Consider the following 14,386-nt stretch of genomic DNA (forward strand, 5'->3'; position numbering starts at 1 on the left):
GTTCCTCTGTTCCTGCTGACTCTATGGGTTCCATATCATTTTCTAAATTTATTTGCTTTTTCAGTCTTTGGGTGATTATTTTGACAGGTGTCTTTTGAGGCCGATTCTTCGGTTTGTTCTGCTTAGCCAAATTGCTTATCCAGATTCTTTGCTTTTCGGGTTCACCTTTGTTTAGTGATCCAGGTGTTCGCTTCTTTCTGATTTCTCGTGCTATGTTATCTAGTCTCTGCTCATTCGGGGGAATAACATTGAAGGTCTGAGATGTCAATTGTAGGAAATTCATCATACCATAGTCGTTGTGACAGTCCTTCACCTGGAGAGTCTGGGCCTTCCTTGATCAGCCTGTCCGGTAGGCCCTGTATAGGAGGCAATACCTGTCCCAAATATGTTAGTAACAGCATCATCAACACTAATACCTCCTTGAGATTCCATTCTTTCTCCATGTGCCACAACTCTTCCTCGAACAACTGCGCTTGTTGGCCTGTTTCATTTCCTTCAGTTGCTTCTGAATCTGTTTCAGCAGGACGATCACTTTCTTCTTGTCTTTCTCCTTCTTCACCTTCTTGGTCCTGTTCCTCTGTGACATGTACTTCCGTCTCACTTTCTATGCTTTCCTGCTCTACTGCGGCACTTCAATCCCTTTTTCTGCCATAGCGTGCTCTTCCCCTACTTTCGCTTGTCCTTCTACTTCCTCTTCTCTTTCCTCAGATTCTGTAGCCGGTTCCTGCTGATCTTCTTCTTCCTCGGGTTCTTAGTTTTGTGCTTGCTACTTTTCTTTGTCTGAATCTTGCCTCGTATTCATCGTTGGGAAGTCCATATTCATAGTTTCTTCAATACAGTCCGTCAAGTGCTCTGTACTTTCTTAATTCACATTCTGGAGTATTTTGTTTTAGGTCAGCTTCATTGGAAAGGCCATCCAAGATCCCCAAGGCTGATTGTAGGGAACCCACTCTGCAGTGTGCTTTCTTAGAATTGTTCATCTGGTGATCCTGGTCCTTCTTGGGACGTTTCTCTGGTAGGCCCCATCATTGGGGGCAACACTTGTCCCAAGTATGTCAGTAATAACATCCATATTAATATGTCTTTCTTATTCATTGGTATTGTAGGCCGCAATTGTTTTCCACCTTCTCTCCTTCAGCGGGTCATCCTGTCCTAACTTGCTTCAATGATGGCAACAGTATGACTATTTCATTTTATATGCATAAAGAACACTGTAATCACCTCATATGGTTACATGTTTTATATTAACTAACAATCATTACTTTCTGCATTCATTTGGTTAATATATTAAATGATTTCCCTTATTAGAGTCATTTGCTACACACGCATTTGTTGCATCTCATTTCTAGCACTAAATAACACATGGGTCCTCTGCCTCCTCCAGGCAGGAGCCAGGCATAGCCTGACTTTGTTCCAATTAAAAACATTAGATCATCCCATATCTATACACAACATTTTTCATGGTCATTCACAAAAAGGCTATAATTCTCCACAGAGGAGGTAAACTACCACAGGTGTTCCTTATCTTAAAACTCCCTACTCATTCACTTATCACATACATTTCATTTCCTCCTGTTTCCCAAGGACTCTCAATGTCTGTATCACATTAATTAATTTTCCCTGCAAGCTAAGCTGTTTTTCATAGTTTCAGACTATATCAGAGTAATTCAGAGTATTAAATCAATAAAATAATTATCAAATATATAACATATCATTGGAGGAATCAATTTCCTCCCAGTTTGGTCTTTCTGTTGCATTGGGCCATTTACTTCATCTGTTTTTTTATTTAATCAATGGTAACACACAATATTATATTATTCCCCTCTCACAAATTGTTGTTTCAATTATTATACCAATTGTAGCCAACCCTGCACCCTATTTCTTAATTAATTCCATTTACATTGTTACAAACAAACAAGACAAGCAATCGTAATCTTTAGTCACCACCATGTATCTTTTCCATTCTTCATTACTTTTACAATGTATATGAGTTCAATTAAAGCATAAGTAAAAGTAATAAATCATCTTCCAGTCTAAATTCATTATCATACAAACATTCCCCATGTTTGTTTAATACTTCTATAAAATGTCAAGCACTCCTTTGTCTGCAACGGTTCTCAAAACTTTACCCCCAAAACCAATCTATAAATAATCCTCTACACAGGGTATGATCCCCTGACAACACAGTGACAGAATGCTTAGTATTTAACACTGTGATAAGTTATTTTAATAAAGTGGTTATTAAAATGCTGTCGGGTTCAGTGGAACTTTTAAATTTTTGAGCAGGTCTCTTCTAGACCTCCCTTTTGATGCTTCTGATCTAAGAACATTCATCCACTTCCTTAAACCCCTTTCAAACCTTCTTAGTCAGGTCTCCAGGGCGGTGACGCCCCTGCTTTGGTTGCTTAACCTTTTATGCCATTGTCAAGTCTTACCCGTCATTGGGTCGTCACCTCTTGCCACTGGTCTTGATGCTGCTCAGTCCTAAATCCTTAATAATTTGGTATCAGTAAACAGATATTTTCTTTTTCAGGGAGTATCACCAGAGAACCGACACAGCCAATGGAACATCTACAAATGCTTAAATATGGAGACAATTCAAAACATGGTTAAATTCAAAAAGCATTATTAAAAATTCATCAATCTATTAAAATTGTCCAAAGTAAAAGTAAAATATGCTAAAATTGAACTCATTTATAGATAATTAATTTCCATTCAGGTTTTATTTCTGCTACTTCAGCAAATGTTACACAAATCTATGTGGGGACTAACATCAGAACAAAGCCTCTCAAGCTTCTAGGAAGCTTAATTTAAAACATCACCTTAATTCAATAATAGTCTCTAGATAGTTTTTGAACCTACATTTATTCTTTCAGATGAATTTTCAACTTAATCTCTTTTCTTTAGTATAAACCCTTAACTTTAGATTGCCCTCTTAATATATAAAATCTTTAATCATTGATGAGGAGAGCTGTTTGAACTCCTTCATATCACTATATCTAACATTATTGTCAAGGCACATCATTTTGCATATAAAAATAAAATCAAACCAAAATAAAATGAAATAAAACACTTATGAATATTTCTGCAAATTCTGCTCTTGTGTTTCTGTTTCAAGCAGACACTTATCAATTTTAGACTGAGAGTGAGGAGTGGGGCATTACACTGTTTCACAATAATACATTTAATTTATTCTTCAACAGTAAAAATAGTGATATTTATAATAACTGATTATATTAACTGCTTTCAAACTTTCTCATCTCACACCATTTAAAAACAAAAACTACTCTCATCAAAAACTACTCTCATCTTACTTTCTTCTGTCCATTCAAACAACATACAAATAACCTTCTAATCTTTAATAAAACAGAACACAATGTCTTTTTCGAAATTCTCTATATAATCAATTCAACTTATGTTTAGCCTTCTGTTCATGCAGAGCTTTACATTTACAACACCTATCTTATTATTAATATATTATAATCCCTTTTTTATTATTAAGTAATAATTTATTATTACTACTTTCTCCATTTCTTACACTTTCTCAGGTGAAGGAACTTCCATTCTATCTAATAAAATAATATAAATCAAGTTTTTAAACTAACAGAAAAGTAAAAGATTAAACAGAATAAAGTCTTAAAGACAAACATAAAAACATATCTATTTTCTTGTGTTTTGAAATAATTGCTCAGTAAGATACACTACGTCTTTTAATTTCTCATGACTCTTACATTATTTATTTATTTTTTTATCCAAATGTTTCATCATCTTTTAACAGTTATCACTATTATACCTCTAAAATTACACTTTCATGTATTAACTATGGCAAACTAAAATAGTAGTAATAGAAATAGACACTCAATCAGCACTTTATAGCACACACTAAGCTCCTTTTTTTTTTTTTTCTTTATTATGAGGGTACTCTCTGGAAAATTTGGGGGAGTAACCCATCCAATAGGTAACTCTATAACTTTGCCACATGTTTGTAATATTTACTCTTCAAATCAATAAATCAGTGGTTAGCTGCTGGATTTAAATTTAGACCCTCAGAACAATTTAGACACGGGCATTGAACCCATTGATGGCATTCTGGAAAATTATAAAGTGATCGTATAAGACTGAAATAAACTTTTCCAGAGAAATTTTAATCCACATTATAAATGGCAAATCAATAATGATTACCAGCAGTAATGAGCGCAGGAGGATATATCAGATCAGTCACATCATTTTCAGTCTTCTTTGTCTCCTGATTTCCTCCTGCCGCATTAGTAACTTCTATAAAATCATCTTTCTCAGCCGTCTGCAATGGTGAGAAACTAGTTCCAGAATGAGTTAGTGAAACAACATACACATAATGATGACAAAAGAAACACAGAATAGACACATGAATATGAACTTATTAACATTCATATATGAGGAAGTTATGATGTTCAGTTTAATCTTAACCTTTCTCTATGGGCTTCACCTGCCCCAAAGACTAATTTTTAAATGATCCAAATCATTCTTAAATTTATTTTCCTTTAATTTTAGTCTCAAATGCAGCTTCTCAGTGTATTCACGATCAACCAAGACCTATTCTGTGTATACCAAACAAAAATAAATAAAATAAAAATAAAATAGCTATCTATCTGCTTTCTATCTTTTTCTAAAGTCGGGCCCCTTTCTGTCTGTCTGAAGACATCAAGAGAGGCCTGTTTCCCCTCAAAGCCATCCTCAATGCCTTCATCAGACAGTCCCTAACAAAAATAAAAAATCTCTGCCTATCTTTTGTTGGTTGATCAAGTTTACACCGATAACGCTGCACTCACATTTAAATTGTTCTTCAGACATTTTTAAAATCATAGAAAATTCAAAAACAACTTTCTTGTGTTTAATTTAATAATGTTAAAATAGTATTCTCTCATAAACTGGACCAGACAGAACATAAAACAGACACATGAATGTGAAGTTTTCACATTTAAGGTTTAACTGCATAAGATACAAAATATAATTTTCTTATTTTATCATATCTTTGGTCCTCTTTTGCCATTTGCTTTAATATAACAACACTTATCTTAAATACAACCTTGGTTTAAAATACAATTACTTATTTGACTTTAGTTTAGCGCAATACACTCGACTCAAAGCTTTATTGTTTGTCCAGATAATGTGATTTCCCAAATGCAATTCAATCACTTTAAAGTTATCAGTTTTTTATAATCTAAATATTCTTACTCATCACTTTGATATAAAAGGAGTTATGATCTGATACATGTCCATTCAACAGCTGCTCCCTTTCAGTTTAGTTAATCTTACATCAGGCTTCATTCATGGCATGAAAAGAACAGCCCAAGAATAAACATTGTCCAGTCCGCTAAGGGTTAACTTTTTGATTTCATGCACATTTTTGTTTTAAAGCTATTTGTTTGTTTATACTGTATTATATTTATCCTTATACATACATACATACATACATATACATATACATACACACATTTACACAGACATACAAATATAATTTTTATCATTGGTTTTAATTCTACAATCATAATATTTATTAAGTGCCCTCTTTGTTTTTAATCATCAGATCTCTTCTGCCTCTTATATTGATGAAAATAGTCTAAATAGATTTTCTTTTATGTAAATTGCATACATACTCCTCTTTAGTTATGCAGCAAAGGATCAACCTCTCTATCTGGATGGATATTTATAGGGCTCATATAACATACACTTCCATACGCTAATCACACTTCAGTCATACTTCCCATACTTTAAAACACAGATTCTCTCACAAACACAGAACCTTTCACACTTTTTACAAACACAAGGCCTTTATAAACACAGAGCTCTCAAAAATATTATACAAAAACAAACCTGTTACTTCTGCCCCTCCTTTTGCTCTCCTCTTTTTATCCCTCTCCTTTATTTCCATAAAAAACACTCATTATTTACAGTGGTTGATTGCTATATCTGTTACTTCTTTTTATATTAAAACTCATGTACTTCCACCCACAGAGGTCACATCCATTTTGGGTCTCTGTTCAAGACAATTTCTACATTGGTGCTAATTCTCCTTTACTCTCCCTATTAAAAATCACCTTAACATTTTTGACTGTATTTAATTTGTTCATAACTTCAGAAATGATCACTAATTCCCTGTGTTTCTATTATTAATATTTTTAATTCGATTTATTTTCTCCTCTCAGTTAGTCTCCTCTCAAATTCAGTAACATCTTATTTCCACATTATGATTTCTGCTTCAGGAGGAAAACTGAGACAAGGAAAAAAAAAGTATTGTTCTGTTTCTCTGTGCTTGTTCAAAGCCCTCCCTTTACAGCTCCCTATTCTCACTCTAGCAGCCCCTCCCTTCTCTCTTTCCCAGCACTCAGTCTCCAGCGTACTGTAAGAGAGAGAGAATGAAAAAATCAACAACTGTACTCATTTATCCGAGTCTTATCAACTATACTTCTGGATAACATCCAACTAAATAAACAAAATATTTATTACTACTAATACTTATTTATATATTTATTATACTTATTTTTATTTCTTATCTCTTCCCTTATATTTATTTATTATCTTTTATTTCTTTCTTTTTACTCTTTTTGTTATCCTCTTTATTTTCTTAACTTATATTTTCTCTTATTCTTTTATTTTATTATTTGCTTATGTTCCTTCTTTTATTGCTTATATGGTTTCACTTTATTTCTTCTCAAAATCAACTATTTGTTTATTCATGCTTTATGTTTGTTAGTATAATCTTATTTTGTGAATTACAAAACTTTTCTTAAAACATGGTTATACCTCACATACTACTTATACATACATCTTGGGTACAAAGTCTAAACTGGATAACATGATTATACATTACTTATTTCTTATACATACAGCATGGTCACAAGTGTTTAAACTAATGCATTCATTTTTCTAATTATTTGCTTTATCATGCATTGTACTTTCATTTTTTATTACATATTTATTTCAACATGAGCAATACATTGCTTTCACATAAGTAATGCATCATTATCTATGTCTATATTAGCAATACACACTTAAGTTTTGCATTCTGCTTTATATCATGCATATCTATGTTTCCCTATCCAAGTCTGCCCTCTTAAAACAACGTTTCCCAATAATGTGCCACTTCAGATTTCAAGTAAGGAATATTCGCCTCCTTGACTGACACTTTCAAATGTCCCCTGTATATATCTATCTCATCTCTATGGCCTGTTTTATAGAGTGTAGTTATGTGATCCACAAATAATTTAGGATCTATGTTCCTAACAGCAACATCCAACCAGTTAACAAATGGCCACTCCTGTTCTATTTCTCCTAAATTCACCACTTCAGTTAAGGTTCTCATTAACTCCTCCTTTTTTGCAGTTAATTTTCTCTTCTGCCCTGCGTAATCTACGTACTCTGATTCTTTCCAAAAATGATCGCTGATTCCCTTTAACTCTATCAGCGCTCTTTCCAATTCTCTCTCCCACTCTTCAGATCTGCATTGATCTCCAACTTTACAAAACTTGCTTGTCTCTGCATTTTTCTCTAGTCTTGTTCACTGTAATGGAAAACTTTTTGCCTTTTCTTTATCTTTTTCCCAATTATTCTATTTTATCTCTTCTGAATCTCCCCTTCCCCTCACTCACAGAGCTGTCCGTTCAGCTGACCAGTGAGTGAGAGCAAGGCAGGGAGATATCAGAGAAGCAGGTGCCATTTTGCGTCTTTATACTTTTTCAACAATTGTTTTATTCAATTCACTGTTTCAATTCATTTTCCACTTTTGCTCTCATTTAGCATTTCCTTTGTGCACCTGATTCTCTGTATTATTCTGCCTCTGCACACAATACATCATCAACACTGTAATCATGCATTTGAATAAACACAAAAACAGCGCATTTAGTACCGTAAGCACACATGCACCAACAACATAGTTAGTCATGCACATTATTCATTATCTCAAACATGCACATAGTTCAACAATTCCCCGTTTTCTGCACAGTCCGGGTTCCGTCAAACACTGCAATAAATAACTTAATCTAACACCTGGAAGAATTTTGCGCGAATTTTCACTTCTCCACCCGTGTTAGGATTTTCACCTGTACAGGATTTTCAGCCACTCTTCTGGCAAAACCTGGAATAAATGCACCTAACCGGGAATTTTCACGCGCGTCGCTTCTCGACTCACCCCCAGGCTTTTTCTACCTTCTTCAAATAAACTTTCTTAAACTCTCTTTAAACAATCCCACCCCCTATTTTTGAAATCTGGAACTCGCCTCTATTTTAGCCAATTAGTTCAAATTATTCTATGTCCGGACTGGCAAAAGTCTTAGGAAGCCACTTCCGGGACTCGCTACCACAGATCACACAAAAACACCTTAAGCAAAGATGCTTACCTCAGTTTCTGGCGCCGATGTTTCTGTGCGATTCGTGCAAGCCGTCCCACCAGCGACCTCTGCCCCTTGACCTCAATGCCAGCCCCACGAGTTGGAGCCAAAGATATGTCGTGGAATATCACGATGAATCTCTCTAAGTTGTAAGAAAACTCTCAGAGTCTTGAGTTCCAGATGCCAAAGTTGTAGTTTATTGAACACCAACAAACATGAGACCGGCCAGCTGTCCGTTCTGACTGTCTTAGTCCAAAACCTCCTCTTCTATACAGTTTGTTATCTGGCATTACCTCATTTCTGTGCCCATTTGTTATTTTTGTAACCAATGGATACTATTTGCCACCATTATCTCACAGAGCCTTTTGATATCTTTTTACTGGTAGAAACTTGGCTTTAGTCTATCTTCAAGGTCCTTAGTCTCATTATTTTGTTACAGCTGGGTGCTCTTTGTGGCCTCTGCAGCATCAACACTTTTAGTAACCTCATATGCTCTCTCCTGGGTCACACAAAGGCCAGGAAACTCATATAAGTATTTTGATATATAAGAAACATACTAGAATATTGAAAAATATACTATAACAGCAGTTCAGAGTATTCGGCCTTCTTGGAGACCCTGAATGGAGTCCTGAATAGGGCCCCAGTAGGGGACTCCATAGTGATGCTGGGTGACTTCAACGCACACGTGGGAAATGACAGGGACACCTGGAAAGGCGTGATTGGGAGGAACGGCCTCCCCGATCTGAACTCAAGTGGATGTTTGTTATTAGACTTCTGTGCTAGTCATGGATTATCTATAACAAACACCATGTTCGAACACAAGGATGCTCATAAGTGTACGTGGTACTAGAGCACCCTAGGCTGAAGGTCGATGATTGAATTTGTAATCGTGTCGTCGGATCTGAGGCCATATGTTTTGGACACTCGGGTGAAGAGAGGGGCAGAGCTGTCAACCGATCACCATCTGGTGGTGAGTTGGGTCAGGGGGTGGGGAAAGACTCTGGACAGACCTGGGAAGCCCAAGCGAGTAGTGCGGGTGAACTGGGAACATTTGGAGGAGGTCCCTGTCCGCGAGATCTTCAACTCACACCTCCGGCGGAGCTTTTCAGGCATCCCTGCGGAGGTTGGGGACATTGAACCGGAGTGGGCAATGTTCAAAGCTTCCATTGCCGAAGCCGCGGTGGAGAGCTGCGGCCTCAAGGTTTTAGGTGCCGCAAGGGGTGGTAACCCTCGAACACCGTGGTGGACACTGGTGGTCAGGGAAGCCGTCCAACTGAAGAAAGAGGCCTTCCGGGATTTGTTGTCCCGGAGGTCTCCAGAGGCAGTTGCAAGGTACCGACAGGCCTGAAGGGCTGCGGCCTCGGCCGTGAGGGAGGCAAAGCAGTGGGTGTGGGAAAAATTCGGAGAAGCCATGGAGAAGGACTTTCGGTCCACACCAAAGTGCTTCTGGAAAACCGTCCGCCACCTTAGGAGGGGGAAACGGGGAACCATCCAAGCTGAATACAGCAAAGATGGGACGCTGTTGACCTCAACCGAGGAGGTTATTGGGCGGTGGAAGGAACACTTTGAAGAACTCCTAAATCCCAACACGCTCTCTATGCTAGAGGCAGAGCCGGAGGCTGATGGGGGATAAGATTCTATTTCCCTGGGGGAGGTCACTGAGGTAGTCAAACAACTCCGCAGTGGCAAAGCCCCGGGGATTGATGAGATCCGACCAGAAATGCTGAATAACGAATACATGCAAAAATAAATTGAGTAGCTACTTCAGCACCACGGACAGCATAATTGATTTGTATAGAGCACTTTTGAGGCTTCAAAGTTATTAGGCATGGTCAAGGATACCAATATGTGTTTATTATATGTGATGTTTTGTGAGTAAAAGTCAGAAAGAGAGAAGAAAGCTTCCAATAGGGACACAGAGAAATACATTTGCATAATGATCTTCCCACCCTCATCCGGAATGCAGAATCCCTGACGGCATTCAAAAGACAACTGAAGACTCATCTCTTCCATGAATACTTAACATAAAAAAAAAAAACTAAAAAAAAAAAACTTTCCTTCTCCTTTAAATCCTCTCTTTTCTGGTTTTTGCTACTCTGAGCAATGCCTGAACTTTGTATTTTGAGCACTTCTTGCATTGTTCTTGCCTCTTCACGATGACTCGCTTGCTTTAGTGCTCAGTTGTAAGTCGCTTTGGATAAAAGCGTCTGCTAAATGACTAAATGTAAATGTAAATAAGGAAGAAACATTGAAAGCAGTGTTACACCGATCTTCGCCAGACAAACAGTCCTTGAGGCAACATGGGCGATTACAATACTTGTTTAAAGTACATAATTTTATGTGAGTCCAAAAAGATGTAAATGTATTCACATGCCAGTTACATATCACAATGACATCTATATTGCACAAATTAATGTCCACCACAGAGAGATTTGTGTCAGCTAATATTTTCAATGGATAGACACAAGCACAAAGGAAAAGGAAAACAACAGGGTTTAAATACACAGACACAATGAAGACTAAACGAGACACAGGTGAGAACAATGATGAGTGCAGGCAGTGAGGGAGGCCGGGAATTGTGGGAATTGTAGTTTTTAGACAAAGACAAGTGAAACACGGAAAGGACAACAAGGAAAACGTGACATGGAGCGTGATCAGTGATGAGTGAAACAGAAAACACGGGGCAGACAACACGGGAACGTAACAATTACTCATCAATTACAGAAAACAGAAGTCTTTAAAGGCCATTTATTTTGTAAAACAACATCAGAATGTCCTGAAACATTGTAGTTCACACCTTGAGAAGGTGTCCTCCCCATCTGAGGTGAAATTGGCCTGTGGAAGCAAGGACTTTTATTTTTATGATTTTCTGAATGTGTAAACAAAACGTCTAATATTCGAGATTTGGGGGGCTCTTATTTTGGAATACAACACCAGAATGTCCTGAAACATTGTAGTTCACACCTTGAGAAGGTGTCCTCCCCATCTGAGGTGAAATTGGTCTGTGGAAGCAAGGACTTTTATTTTTACGATTTTCTGAATGTGTAGACAAAACATCTAATATTTGAGATTTGGGGGGCTCTTATTTTGGAAGACAACATCAGAATGTCCTGAAACATTGTAGTTGACACCTTGAGAAGGTGTCCTCCCCACCTGAGGTGACATTGGTCTGTGGAAGCTAGGACTTTTATTTTTATGATTTTCTGAACGTATGGACAAAAAAGGTTATATTTGAGTTTTGGGGGGTTCTTATTTTGGAATTCAATATATCATGCAGTGACAGGTTGTGAGGTGTGCTAAAATCTTTCTTTCTTTCGTTCTGTCTTTCTTTCTTTCTTTCTGACAGACAGACAGAATAAATTAATGCAATTAAATTGCCTTCGCAGGAATTTAACTTGTTTTAGTTCTGACGGTCATACCACAATAACCAGTGTATACGCGCACCACGAAATATAGGTGCGGCTAGTTTGACCGCTCATTTCGAAGTGGCGGCTGGCTTGACCGCAGTTGAGATGATCTGAGGTAATTTAGACTACAGCACTCACATAGATGACACTATTCTTGCAACAACAAAATTCAGAAGACAGAAACAAAGAAAGAGCGAGAACTTCTTACATTCACGTGTTCCATGTGACTGCATGCCACTGAACAAACATACATAGAAACTTTTGTGTCATAAGGTGCGTTTTTCAAGCACGTGTCTGTGTGTCTACGGGCAAATTATTTGTAATATTAATTTGATAATAATAATAATAATAGCCTAATAATAATAATAATAATTTAATACATTAATGGGAAAATTAACCAAATATCATCTTGACATCAAAGTCATCATCTGTCGGCACAACCCTAATGTGCATTGCTCTCTATAAATTAACAAAATGTTCAGATTTGCTGGTTTTTCCGACACATTCAGAGTCATTACTACTTTTGCGGTGTCGCTGTGGCTCACTTCGTGCGTGCGCTTGTCAAATGTATATTTTAAAGTCTCATTATTATGGTTTAATATTTCTCTGTAATGTAGAACATTGTTAGCAATGTTACATATGATAAAATTCTTTCACAGCCCTGGAACTCCCCCCAAATATATTTAAGTAATTAAATTAATATAATAAACGTGTGACTGTCGACTAATGGCTTAAACTATTGACTAGTCCACTAGGAAATTATTTGGTCGGGGGCAGCCCTAATTTGGCCCTTGTCAAATTAAGTCGCTCAGATCCTTACACTTGCCCATTTTTCCTGCTTCCAACTCATGAAATTCGAGAACTGACTGTTCATTTGCTGCCTAATATATCCCACCCCTTGACAGGTGACATTGTAACGATATAATCGATGTTATTCTTTTCACCTGTCAGTGCTTTTAATGTTGTGGCTGATCAGTGTATATATATATATATATATATATATATGGGTGATTCCGTGAAATCTGTGCCTTTTGCGTCCCTAACAAATTATCAGTTCTAAAGTTGCTTTAACAACAAATAAATTTGTAATTTAAAAAAATTAATGTTACTATAGATCATATGCATAAATATAAGACCAAGTAAAAGCCAATAAAATATAATTTTAAATAATTAAAATCACATATTACATGCTATGGGTAAGGATTTTAGCCTGTCCCTCGCTATGGTTGTTCTTTTTCAACAGGACTTCTAATTTGTACAGTGTTGGTAAAATTATAAAATTTTCACAGTTTTATATTGTCTTAAGTGTAATCTCATTGTTAAGCAATGGTTTTGACATAAATAGATATATTTTCTTAGAAATATAAGTCATTTTATCATTGTCCCCTAATTTCATATCAGTCCTGTTACTATCACCAAAAACCCCCTATAAAATAATGGTACAAACCAGAAGTCACATCTTTCAAGGAAGTGACATCATTTAGATTAAGTGGATTCCACAGTGTAAGCAAGGGTAAGTTTCTCTCTTCTTAATTGTCCTATTTTTCATGTTTTATCAGGGTTGTTAGAGAGGGGTCGGCATACAACATCAGTCCTGTTACCGTTTTTTAAAGTGTACATATAAACAATTATTTATTAATCTTAATATTATCAATATCTAGAAGTAATAACCTTTCAGATTACATACCATGTGCCTTTCTGACATTGACCTGTTAGCTAGAAATTAGCATATTAGCATCAAATCATCAGTCCTGTTACCATCAGTCCTGTTACTATCCCAGAGCAATAGGGAGCATTGATTCTAGCCCAGCTTCATAACTCAGTCATAGATGGTGTATTTGTTATTTGCAGGGGAAAACATTACATGCAATTGAAGGATTAGGACAACAACTATATAGACATTTATAAAGGTTATTTTGTGTGTTATTCAGCTAAAAGCAGCGACATTTGAGTCAGCAGCATATGAGCATCAACATATTTTAATTTGTTATACACTTTTACATTTGTTAGTAACATGCCAATATCTGCAGCCGAGAAGCAACGGCGCAATCGCGCTCGTAGAGACCAGAATCCAGAGAGGAGAGAACGGTATCTTCTATGGGAAAAAAAGAAATATAAGAGAGACCGAGAACAAGGAAAGAAAAAAAAGCATAGAAGAATGCAATTAGGTAGAAAAGGTGTTGAAGATGGAGATGGAGAGCAGACCAGGCAAAGACCAGTGCAGCAAAAAAGGCTACTGCAGTTGTAGTCAACAGCCTTTCCACACCTCCAGGGAGCTCTGAGTCTGATCTCCAAGAAGTAGATTGCCAAGAACCAGGCCCTTCAAGGTTAGAATAGCAAAAATATATGTAAAGTCTGCACAATATTTACATTAAAAGCAGAAGGTGATATTGAGTTGCACCATACAAGAAAATATAGGCAGTGGAATGAGGTGTAGGGAAGTGCATTCAAGAATAGACATGGAACAAGTACAGCACACAAACCTGTATACCAGTGGAATCTAACTGATTTATTCCTAAAGAGACTGAGAAGCAATATTGGACAACGTAGAGAAGGAAACAATCAGTTTTAAAAAGAACTTACCCTTGTTATGTCCTGTGGATGAATTATTTT

The sequence above is a fragment of the Xyrauchen texanus genome, chromosome 40 (assembly GCF_025860055.1).
Source record: "Xyrauchen texanus isolate HMW12.3.18 chromosome 40, RBS_HiC_50CHRs, whole genome shotgun sequence".
NCBI classification, from domain to species: Eukaryota; Metazoa; Chordata; class Actinopteri; order Cypriniformes; family Catostomidae; genus Xyrauchen; species Xyrauchen texanus.